The sequence below is a fragment of the Oryzias melastigma genome, linkage group LG7 (genome assembly GCF_002922805.2).
Source record: "Oryzias melastigma strain HK-1 linkage group LG7, ASM292280v2, whole genome shotgun sequence".
NCBI classification, from domain to species: Eukaryota; Metazoa; Chordata; class Actinopteri; order Beloniformes; family Adrianichthyidae; genus Oryzias; species Oryzias melastigma.
In genome coordinates this window covers 27,841,279-27,854,139 of record NC_050518.1, presented here as the reverse complement: position 1 = coordinate 27,854,139, position 12,861 = coordinate 27,841,279, and the positions used below count along the sequence as shown (strand labels likewise).

Genomic DNA, 12,861 nt, shown 5'->3' with positions numbered 1-12,861 from the left:
CTAAGAAAAAAAAAGTCTATTTTTCAAGATTTTGCTATAAAATAAAACGTGATTCAATTATTTTAGACAGATTATTTGAAACTCTGAAGATTCAGTTTTTGCATTGCATCCTTCTCTCGCTTTTGTAGACATTACACAAATAAAAGTTAATACTTTAATTTTTTTAATATAAAATTATTATAAAGCACAAACGACTCTAAACCTAAACCGTCAGATTCCCTTTGCTTTCAGTACCCGCATATTCTCTATCATTGAGGGATTTTTTCTCGCCGCCTGTTAAAAAATGCGTTCCTGAGCTTGACGCCACAGCTGCATGTGGGCGGAGCTACCAGCCAATGTTTTAAGGCTGACGTGCAGCAGTGTCTGTGTATATGTCCCCAATGTAAGGAAGCTGAGAGGGTTATGTTGAGAGATCAAGTTTATTTATTGTGAATAGTTCTATAAAAACATCAGTAATCACGTCTCTATGTCTGGTTTATGAGATCATTCAAAATGAAGATTTCCCACCAGTGGGTGGGGAATGTGTCTGGATTACAGCCACTTCTGCTGTGTTTCTGTGACTCTGTGACTGAGTTTGAAGGCTGTGCCGCATTAAACCAAAGTGAACAAAAAAGTAAGGGATGAAAATAAAAAAATTTCATAAAGTTCAGAAAGCCCGAGCAGGAAGCCCCCAAACAGACGGCTGTTTGTCTGCCGGTGGATCTAGCAAGCTCTGCTGGACTAAAGGAGGCTGGGTGACTGCAGCCTGAGAGCCGCCGCGGTAGGCTAGCGATCTGCCTCAAGTGCATCTCACTCACGGAAAACGTCACGTGCCCAAAGCTGAGTTCCTGATTGGTAGATGCGACACGGCGACCTGTCAACCTTCAGATATTTAAATTTTGGCTAAAACGCACCACGCTCAAATCACACTGCTGCCAGTCCTCTGCACTGCGCCCGTCGCTCAAATCACATAGCGGGACAACGGGTCGCCTCAATTCGCATCTGTTCCATTGACTTAACATTGAAACTGGCCGCCTGCACCATGCAATAGCATTTGGTGTGAATGCACTTTTAGGGAATACACTAAGACTTAATGTAATCCTTTAAGACCAGAGATGTTGGTGGTGACATCTAAATAACAAATGAACTTTGACGACCAATTGTGCGATCAACGTTAAAACGGTTGAAGAGTTAAGAGAATGAATGTAAATACTGGAGCCAAAGCTCAGCTATTAAGGGTTAACTAGTAGTACATTGGTTTCCATTTTTTAGGAAAATTGAACAGCTTGATCTTTTTCAGCATTTTATGGTTTTTCAGTATTTTAGAGAATTATTCAACTTTTTTCTGCAGCGTTAACTTCCTTAAGCTTAAACTAGTCACTATTTTGTTCAAGTTTTCCATCTTTTTTTCCTTTCAACAGGCTTTAAACTTGCAAATATCATTTTAGCATGTTATTAGAAACACACTGCAGCAATATTGGACAACATTTATTTATTATAAGATTATTTTAAGTGTTTCATGTTTGTTATGCATTGACCGCATTCTGTTTTTATGCATTTTTTTTTAGCATTGGTTTCTTTGAACTTCTTTTACTAAAACATGGAGTGTAAATAAACTAAACAGTGAACAAAAAAAAAACCCACTTGCAGGTACAGAGGAAGTGGAAGGCAGGAATGTGGAGTCGAGCGGTTCCCAGAGAACACGAGGAAGCCAGTCAAACTCGAGCACACAGTGGGAAAATGAAATGTTCTGTTCCCTCGCTCTCACAAGAGGAAAGAATTTAAAACAGTGTGTAGAAAAGGCATCCAAAAATCCCACAGACACACACAAATGAGCTTCCACAACTTTCATGCAGCAGACCATAAATGTAAACACTCGCTTGTGTTCACACAGAACCGTTTCCCTGCACAGACACTTCTGCACGCGCTCATTAGGGAGCACACGCCGCCTGCAGCTACGCCTCTTCCACCGACTGTTGAGATCTCAAAAACCAGAAAGTACGAGGGGAATAAAAACAGCATCCACTTTCTTTTCAGCAGCAAAAACAAAAGAAAGAACAGCTGCATCACACGGGAAGAGAGATTCAGCTGCGGAAACAACCGAACATCTTCAGGGTGTGTGAATTAGCTGATGTCACTTTCAAAACTGTTATTTTGAAATGAAATAAACCACAAAAAATCTCTTAACTGCAAACTGAAAATCATTAATTAGAAAGCCTTGAATGTATGGCAGTCTGAAGCAAAAGGGAGAAGTGATGATCATGGCTACGGAAAACATAACTTAAAGGAGCTGTTGAGTTTTCTAGAGAGAACAGGTGTGTTCACCTCAATTCACAAGAGCAACAATTAAGATTTCAGATGAACTGGTTATCTTTAAAAATATAAAACTAGGCCCAGACAAATGTGATGTAAAGTCATTTAGCTAAGCACATTGAATGTATAAAAGAACTGGACTTAGTGACTCCTCCCTCCTTCCCAAAAAGGGAGGGGGTACAAGAAGCTAAAATCCCACATACTGCTATAGAGAGATAAACAGCTGTTATTCAGTCATTCTGTTGGTCAGAATAAACATTCTTGATCTGATACATTTTTGAACATCTTTTTTACATATTTTTCAGTAGTTCAAGTTATACACTGACCAAAAAAAGTAGGTGGGGCCTGTTGGCCCCCATGACAAACGTATGACAAACTGTGCAGCCCTCATCAAAGTAAAAGGGGTGTGGACTTTCAATAAGCTCACTCATGATTGGTCAGAGTGGTTGTCATAGAAACAATGATACAAGCCAACTTTCAACAATTACTGCTTTATACTGACATCGTCTGGTTCCAACATCGGGGGGAAGAATGGTGACTAATTTGACTTCATTTTGTTGGATTTGGAAGGAACCCAGCTAGCAGGGCCAAATGGTTTAAAAGTGGGCGAAAAAGGTGGACCCCAATTGGGTTTGTCAGAATTGGCTTAAGTGGGCACTTAGTAGGTTGGCTCGCTACGCTAGCCAGCTGCACAGTAGCTGGATACAGCAGCACCTCGCTAGCTCGATACAGCAGCGCTAGCATAGCGAGCCAACCTACTGAATCCCACTTAGGCCAATGTGGGCAAACAGAGGTGGGACCAACACAGAAACTTTAGACAAACCCAATCAGGGCCCACATTTTCTGCCCACTTTTAAGCCACATGGGGCCAACCTGGCCTTGCTTGCTTTCTTTCTTTGGGTGACATCACACTCATTCGGTCCAGTTCTCAGATACAGTCAAGGGTTTTTACACTAGACTTCTTTAACCACTTTAATAGAGATATGAAAGTTTATAATCGGATAGCAGACAGAGGAGAACGATAAAGTTTGGTTCTTCCCTGCCTTGAAATGAAAAAGGAAAATCTCCTGTTTTCAGGCAGATCTATGGCTGCATCAGATGAATAACTGTATGTTTTTGAATTATTTCAAACTTTGATCTAATCTCCCAGGTTTAAGTTGATCTGCATGTTTAAAGTCAGCTAATTTGATATTTTATCAACTTGAAGAGCAAAAACAGGATAGGTTTTACCTTATTCCTTAGTAGAAATATCACATAACTTTCAGAAAATAACAACAAAGGCCACCTTGCTCAAATTAGCCCTTTTCAATGATGAAAAAAATCGGATTAAGTTCAAAACCCTGAAAGAGTTGCATTTAAATATGTGGAAACGTTTATCGTTTATTGTAAATAACCTCCATAAAACACCAATAAAAATGCAGAACATTTAATCATCTCCTGTGAAAACGTAGAGTCTATAACAGAAATCCAAACATACCGAGTGAAGCCCAAACGCCTGGCATTCTCTCATAGATCCATCTCACTCAAAGAGAGATTTGTCTGCAGTTTTATCGTCACCGCTTCCACAAAACTCGCAGTTCTTGTATTATTTTCATCCACACTTCTCCTAAAAGCTAAATTGCCCATCAACGCTCTTCATAATACGTTCCCATACTTCAAACCCTGATGGAAGAGCAGAACAGCTTTAAAAACAGCAGTTTAAACGGTCGTGGTAATACCTGAACAAGAAGAAAAACTCTGTCTGAGGATTTTAAGATGTTTGGATTCAGTGATTTGTTTAGTGAGAAGAAACCTTTACAATCATCCCTTCAGCATTTCTGTCTCTTTATTCACCTGGAAATGAAAAACTGCCCAAATCTTCCACAACAAAACAAGATGTGGACAATTGAGGCAAATAACTTGAAATTCAACAAAACCAAAAACAAATGATTCGATTTGAACAGAAGTCAGATATGTTGTGCAGCTCATCCCTCCACAGTCTCGAAAAACTCAAAAATGTCAATCCAAAACTGAAAAACGATGACACTGCAGATATTTGAAAAGGACACGAAGACACCTGCTGGGATGACGCACACACAGGTATTAGACTAAGCATTATTGCCCCCTACCTTCACACGGGCAGGTTTGTGTTTGACTGAGCACTCAACAAAATGAGATGAGAGCACAGGGATCATTAAGGGGAGAGTCTGTGCACTCCCTGACTCAGCGTTTGTGCTGCCAGCCTCGTCATTTTACTGCAGCTTCTTCCAGACGAGCCAACGGGGAATCCTCCTAAAACCATATGCAACTCATTTACTTCAGGGAAAATCTATTTATTAATCACTATTATTGATTTTTCTAACAAAAAAAGAGAATAATTGGGTTTTTAAGCCCAGTCATATTTTCAAAGAGCTTTGGGCATAGTTACCTTGGACAGGTGTGATGACTGTAAGACAAGTGGGCGGGGCAACATGCTGATTGTCATGATAGGTTAAATGAAGCATCAGTTCAGAGAGAAAGTTCACTTCTTATCGCTTGTTTTAATCCAGTTGATGAAGCTAAATTATGTTTTAAAGAAGCCTGCACAGTGATATAGAACATTTAGGCTATGAGACTGGTGTTTTTAACATGTTCATGTCACTGTGGATTGTCACTTTTTAATCCACACCCAGCAACCAATCAGAATCAAGTATTCAACCAGCCCATGAAACAACTATAAATAATAGTTACTTATAGATAACAGTCATCACTCCTTCCAGTCCCAGCCCAACCAAGTGGTCTCTGGAATGCCCCAAGGCCAATGATACCCAACTGTACCTGTCAACCCACCCCTCCTCCTGTGCTCCCCCTCCCTCCCTCGCAGCATGTCTGTCTGAACTTAAATCCTGGTTTTCCTCAAAACACTTCCAACTCAACAGCAAGAAAACCAACCTTCTTCTCGTTGGCACCAGATCCACCCTCTCCAAAGTAAACCCAATTCCAGTTACATGTGAAGAGATTGGGCTTCGTCCTCGACAGTTCCTTCTCTTTTCGGACCCACATCAGAAACATCACTCGGTCCTCATTCTTCCTCCTCTGAAACATCAACCGTCTCCGTCCCTCCCTTACCCCCCCACTCAGCCTCCATCCTGGTCCACAGCCTCAACTTCAGCCACATCGACTACTTTGGTCTTCCAAATAAATCCATTTTAAATAAAAATGGTCAATTTACTTTTAGACTGACTAAACTGTCCAACAGTGGATGGATGGTGGACAGACGGACGGAGGGATGTAGGGCGCTAGATCCAGGATTCTTGTGAGGTTTTTGGGACAGGATTTTTTTTTTTTTCCTGACAACTATTCAGTTCAAGAAGAACTGGTAACGATGGAAAGACCAAGTCAGTCTCCGTGCCTCAGAATCTTTTTTTTTCCTTCTCCACACCGTTATAAATTTCTAATCTCTCCCAACCGGACCAGAAAAAGAATGCACAACCTCATCCCCCCTCCTTTATTTCCCGCCCATCCCTCCTCTCTGAGTCGGAACGTCTAATAGACAGCTCCTCTTTTTGCTTGACTGTCTCCAATTTGATTCTCTTCGTCTCCTGATCCATTTCGGCTCCCTTTTGCTCGACTCCACTCACCCTCCTTCTGCTTTCAGGAGCTGCATCTTTTCAGCCGAGGCAAATAGATTTCTGTGATTTCAATGGGTTATCACTGAAAGCCAAATAGATGCAATCTTTAGAAAACACATTAGAAGAGCTTTAAGAATATTTTAATAAATGCTCAGCCTTTTCCTCCACCAAAAACAGAGCTGTAGTCAGAGGGAGGTGTTCTCCATCCATCACTGCCCTCCCATTTTAGTCTCTTTCATGTGGGTCACTTGACCTCCCTACCTCCCTGACCCAAAGGAAAAAGTCAACCGCTCATGTATTTATCTGTCCTAAGTCTATATGTAGACAGGAGAGTGAGATAAAAACAATCCGTGAACATTATTACAACAACAGTTTAACTCCTTTATGAATCACATTTATGATCTGAAAATTTAAATCTTCGTCGAAAAATAATTCCAATATTAAAGAATGAAAATCATAGATCTGATCAAAGATTTATGTTAATTTCACAGACTGAAAGCATTCTGTGCGGTAGACACGGCACTGTGCAGACTGATAAATAATGTCTATAGCCAATCAGGACGCTATAACAAGAAATTTAGAAATGGTTTGGTTTATTGTTCATGCATTGTTCATCAAATTACTGAAAAATAACAGTGAAACCACAGAAGCTGGATCCCTGGACCCCATTTTTTCCACATTTTGTAAGCTTAATTCACTTTTAGTCATTTTTACTTTAATACATTTAATATCTTTCAAAATATAACTTTAGGAATGAGAATCTAAAGAACCAGAAACAAAGCGTGATTTGTAACAGACGTAAAGTGTTTTTTAACCATCTTCTATGGAGTCAAATCAAGATCGGCTTAAAGTGAATGAAAAACAAGATTGTAAATTTGAAAAATGAAAATCTAAATTTTGAAAGCAGTTTTAACCCTTTAACACAGGAGCTCCAGTTTATGTTCTTTGGTTTACTGTGATTTTTCAACATGATTTCAGCATTTTGTAAAGGAGAAACGCGTTTTGCTTTTATTCTCTGCTCCCAGTCCTGTCCTTCCATCTTCTCTGAGAGGAACATTCCTCGTCTGCTTGATCTCATCTTTAGTGTAGCCGCAGCTCAGCAGAACCGCAGGCTCGCCGTCTGGCCATACGGCAGCAGCGCTCCGTTCTGTTCCTGGAACGTCTCAGAAACACTCCGGCTCTCCAAACGGCCTCCAAGTCAAATGTCAGGTTCTTACTATTAGTTACTATTTAGTTTTATAAATCATCAGTCACCTCACTTTCAGACTCGAGAGTGGGGAAAGACAATGAATCTGGGAGAAGAGAATCGCTGAGTCAGCAGAGGAAGTTAAAAAAAAAAAACTATTGACACATCTGAGAAACTTCTTCAACAAATGCAGTTTTCATTTTTCTTTTTATGAGTTGTAGAGTCCAGAGAGACCCAAACATTAGGCCTAAATGAAAAAACATCTATCATCTCCTGGGGAATTAGGGCCCACTTTCTATGTTTTGCCATTTCACTTATCTAACCTTCTGTCATCCTTTTTTCACTTTTCATCACTTTCCTCTCCCCCACACCTCAGGAAAGGTCTAAGCAGCAGCTCTGATCACAGAAGACAGGTCTGCATCTGACATCCATCTACAGAAAACGGTGATCTTGGCCCACCACTACAGGGAGAGGAGGAAGGGGGTTCAAACAGGAAAATGATGCAAAGCAAAGGAAGTGCAGGGTTTAGTAGCTATATATTGAGATATGGATCATCCACACAAACACGCAGAGCACAAACTGATTATGTTGCAGCAGCTCCGAACAGAAGGCAGAAATTGGCCATGTGGGACCGTAAGCTAAACGCCGCACAGAAGCGGAGGCAGTGGATGCTCACTTCCTTTTAATTGCTCGCAAAATTCCTCGGCGTGCAAACCCGGACAGAAAGTGACGCGTGGCGTTTGTCTTACAAAGTACAGAGGCTAATTATGGTGAAAAGGGTTGTGAACCGCAGCGGCAGATGCTTGAGCGAGTGAGCGGCCGCCGCCTCTGTGCAGACGTCTCGTTAAGACAACACTTTTCAAAATAAAAGCCTGACCTGATTGATCTATGAGGCTGCAGAGACGTATTGAAAGATGCAGACATAAAAGCAGTCACTTCTCCTTCTTCTTCTTCTTTTATTTTTGCCTGGATGCATTGTATCACTTCCCATTTACTTCTTCAGACCGCAAAAATGATCCTTACAGATAATAAAAAAATAAAAATGGTGGTTTCATTCATGAAGAGAAGGGCAGGGAATGGATTAATGATCAATTATTTTCCAAAGTAAAAGTTGCAAGAACAAAATATATCTAATCACAAAGAAGAAAACTATATATAAGTCACTTTGGAGTATAAGTCGCACTTTTGGGAGAAAAGCCTGACGTTTCAGAAAAAACTCGCCAAGCCCAGTATAACTAATAAATAAATAAAAAAAGAATACTCATTTTTAAGGGGTTCAAGAAATATAATCAAAGTTTAAAAGGAAAACAATCAAATTCTCTTCCATGTTTGTTTTGGACGACACTTCTTCTGCTGTCAATAGAAAACTCAGATGCAGCGCCCCCAAGTGGTTGTTAGAGGACACAGCCGCTAAAAGACAACCGGTGAGAATAAATATATGAGCCTATTTATGTCTTTCAAAAATAAAATTAAAATAAAACACACAAACAAGTCACTTCTGAGTTTAAGTCGCATTCCTGGATAAACTATGACGGTAACTAATTAATCGCAAACGGAAAAAAATTAATTGCTATTAATTTTTTTCTTTTTTTTTAGTTGCAATATTTGCCAGCCACTTATTGCCTGCAAATAATCACATTATGACGTCACAAACAAAATTGTACATTTACAACGTTTATTTTTAACCCTTTGGAACTTCAGCTACCACAAATAAGAATTTATCTCCTGCTGTCAATTTAACGTTGCTCCTGGAATTCATTTTTTTTTCTTTTTTCTCATAAATGTTTCTTATTGTGTTTCTGAAAAATAATAAATGAAACATTTTTGGGAGAAGTTTGATCCAGCTGGATTTCAGGTCGGCTCAACTGGAATCTACACAGGTGGGGGCGTGTCTGTCCACTCTGAACTGTCATTTTCTAGGACATAGTTTCTGCAGAGCAGCAGGAGTCTCTTGTACACTTTACACATTTTCTTATTTCTCGCACATTGTCTGATTTTGCACATTTACTTGAAACTTAATGTGTTTATTTTTCTATTTTGTTTATCTTTATTGACCGTCCACACAGGAGAGAATTCTACCTCAGATTCACTGTACTGAGTATAATGACAAATAGGGCTGTAACGAGTATCCGGGTGATCGGATATCCGTGATCTGCTCCCGAAAATTTGAGTACAAATATTCACGACGTCCAAGATCGCTGATATGTGATCTTTAGAAATCTAAAGTAGTAAAATATTATCTAGAGATTATGTATTTTTTGATCTGAAACGCAGAATAATGTTGGATTTTAAGTTTATAAACTAAAACAAAGCTGTATCTGCAGCTCTGCACTGCTAAAAGTGGATGTACTCAACGTGAATCAGCTGATTTTGTAGCAAAAGAAAACGTCCTTTTATACCAGCTCTGCACCAAACTGTGATGCTTCGACTGTGAAGTGCTGCAGAATGTTGAGGATGGAAAAACTGGAGAGACCATTTTTAGGTTTTGCAGTTAAATGATCCAAAACAACTGTGATGTTTTATGCTTTTATGTTGTTTATATTACTGTTGAACTTAACCAGAAGATTGACAAAAAAAGTTTAAATTGACAAACCCCATTTCTTTCTAACTAAATCTTTGTGTTTTATCTGTTTTGCTGATTCTTATCCTCCTTACTAAATAAAGGTATCAATGATGATGATTTAATGCAAATTATTTTGAATTTTCATACATCCAGTATAAACACACAAAGCAACAAACATTGTATTGAGTAGTAAGAATGGTGGTTTGATCCATGAAATCAAATCACCACCTAAGTAATAATTCACATCTCTAATGACAATAAATGCATTCTATTCTATTCTATTCATTGGAAATCCCTCTCTGAGTTGTGGGCGGGGCTGTTGGTGTGGAGCAACACCGCCCCCCTTTCCACTCTCATTGCTGAGAGCCCTCTGTTCTCTGCTAGCTTACAGCCCCTCACACTCTAACATTAGTGGTGCAACAAAAATGGAGAGAAATACTGGAGCTATCCAGCCGCACAGTTCGGATCCAGATTCCAGCTCAGACGAGGAAAACCAAGGATCCAGTCCTCTACTAGTGGAAGTATCAGAATGGAGCGGAGCAGGGAGATACATTTTTTGTTTGTTTGCTCCTGATTCACAAAGATCTGAATAAAGAACTACTCAGAAATGCTATTTTAAGGCTAATTTTCTTTATATTTGTCGTCCATCATGAGAAAAAATGCCGCATTAAAAACTCAATTTTCATCAGGGTGGGTCTTGGGAGCCAATTTTCCAAAATAAAGGTTTCCATCTTTTCCAACAAATGACAGAAAACCACACAAACAGACAGATTAAAGACGTCGGTTTATGGCGGACCTGCCAGCAACAAACGTTTGGACCACAGGCCCATAAATTATTATTCAGAAATATGTTCATAAATGTGTGTGAAGGACAATCTTCAATGAATTATTTTAACTATTTCCAAAACCAAGCACATTATGAGTGAGATCTGCACAGGAAAAACGTTTTGCAGGGTATTCTTAGAGGTCTGACATGCAGAATTGGAGAATATTTTGGAAGATTTTTCAGAATAGTGCTCAGTGGAACTGTTTTATGACATGTGGTCTTTGTGGCTTTGTGTTCAACATAAGTTTGATTTCAAGTTTTGTCACCAACAGACTGAGAGGGAGACCTTCCTGTCCGGACTCTCATCCCTGTGGGAACGTTTCACAGACTAACCCAACACAAAACGCTCTCATCACATCACTTTGTTTTGGAGAAGTCCGTTACCGTGTCATCTGAGCCGAACGCTCCTTTATCTGATTAGCCCAAACTGCCTTCCAAAAGCAGTTAAATCAAACTATTGTTGCTGGGATTCCTGCTGGCAGGAGGCTGTAAAATATCAGTTTACTTGGCAGACGAGTCGTCAGCAGCTCAACAGGAGAGCGCACTTCTTCTCACACTGCTGCGCTGTCACTTCAGCTCCAAAGATTCCTGAAAGCATCAGATCTAAACCCCATCGCCTTCATTTGCTTAAAACTCACAGAAAGAGACACACTTAAGACTAAACGCACATAAGGCTTTTGTCACCACAGGTTGGAGTGTGAAGCACCTGCATGCAGCACATCATGCAGCATCTCAGAGAACACCCCCTTTGAAGGGCGGTTCATCCACATCATTTCTACAGGTACAAACCTGCACCTGAAAGTCAGCTGAAGAGAATCCAGGAAACGTGTTTAAAACAAGGGAAACATTCAGATCATGGAACAGAGAATCTCCTAAAATCTACCAAGAAGGCATCCAGATCAGTTTAAACCAAGAGAAGCTTTAAAAGCAGACTCTGATCCAGCAATAACGGAACTCTGCATCGTAAAGAAACCTGCTTCCCTCACAACTGCTGCCCAAAGTCTGAGCTCGTTCATGAGGTTAAAGGAGCTGGACGCGTGACCTGCGTGACTCATGTGGAGGTAAACTGCAGGTGGAGGGGAAGCCGTTATCCTGTCAGCGTGCAGCCCTTTGGATGTGACGCTCGTGCGGGGTTTAGGTCCCAGCGCACGAGGATGATGCCTGCCTGCCGCGTAAAAAGACGCACAGCGCGCGGGCTCCGCTCCCTTCATCTACTTCACTTCCACACATCACCACAAGTGATGAGGAGGATAATTGAGAAAATACCAGGAAATGCAAATAAAAATAAAAGAGGCTGTGTGTTTCTTTTCTCTGCGTGCTTGGCAGTCAGAGCGGTGGCTTCCTGCCCGGAGCCTCTCAGAATCAGCCCGTCTTCTGCACCTACGCAGCACAAGTCAAAAATTCATAAGGTGACACAAAACTGTCAGAGCTGGTTGATGTGACTCCCGGATGATGGTGCGTGATTAGAGGTGGGTGGATGCGCGCACTGTTGAGACAGAAACGCGCGTCTCCACGAGCTCTCCACACACTAAACGCATTAAGGCACAACGCAAAAATGCGTTCGCGAGTCAGTCATGTGCTGCGTGGATGTTTGGAGGAAGAGCGCGCGGGTTTCTGCAGGGATGCTGCGTGGAGGCAGTCCAGCACGTAAACAGCGCAGCTGCGCAGGCATGTGGGAGACACTCCAGCGGGAGCCAGCTCGCCCTGCCGTCACTTTCCATCCAAACCCCGCAGCGGCTCACTGACAGCAGCCTCACGGACTTCTCTACATCCAGAAACTTCAGCTGATGCTTCAGAAGAAGAGGGTGGCGTTCGTTAAGTTGGAGGATTCCGAGCGCCGGCGTGCGTTTGGCTGCGCGTAACAGAATCCAAACGTAAAGGATAAACCAGCAGCAGCAGGAGGGGGCTTTGGTGTGCACAGAACGATGGGAGCAAATTGGTTCAGGAGAAGGTTTGGAAAAGTGGAATGAGCGGACGGAGTCGGGAAGATGCTTTAGAGGAGGAAAAATGCGCAAAAGCGCAGAAAAGTTTTGTTGGTACTCACAGGGAAATCCGTCCTCCGCATTCACCCTGCTCAGCTCTCCCCTCGAGGCGCTCGGGTTCGCTCAGGAAGTGGCTTCCATGCCCGCTTGGCTGATCAGAGAGCGGCGGTTCCGAAGCTCGGCTCTGCAGATCTGCGCGCACACGGAGCCGCGCTCAGCATGAATGAAGATGAGCCGCAGTCAGGCGCGGGCATCCTCCGCCTCGCAGGAGAGAGAGAGGGAGAGGGAGGGAGGGGGCCGAGCGGCGCGCTCATCATGACAGGAGCGCGCCCCCCAGCGGCGCTCTCACGCCCGTTCGGCCAATCAGATGCAGTTCCGCGCGGCGCGCGCAGGCGGCAGCACCGGACCCGTTGTGTCCGCGC

At 41.9% G+C, this 12,861-nt stretch overlaps 1 protein-coding gene across 1 annotated transcript in view; it reads right to left on the bottom strand.

Annotated features, from left to right (window-relative positions):
* Positions 1 to 12,640, bottom strand: part of plxna1a (plexin A1a) — a gene marked incomplete in the record, with an annotated part of 315,581 nt that extends 302,941 nt beyond the window's left edge. Inside the window, 1 exon segment of the mRNA XM_024293231.2 lies at positions 12,502 to 12,640.
* Between the last annotated feature and the right edge of the window lie 221 nt (positions 12,641 to 12,861).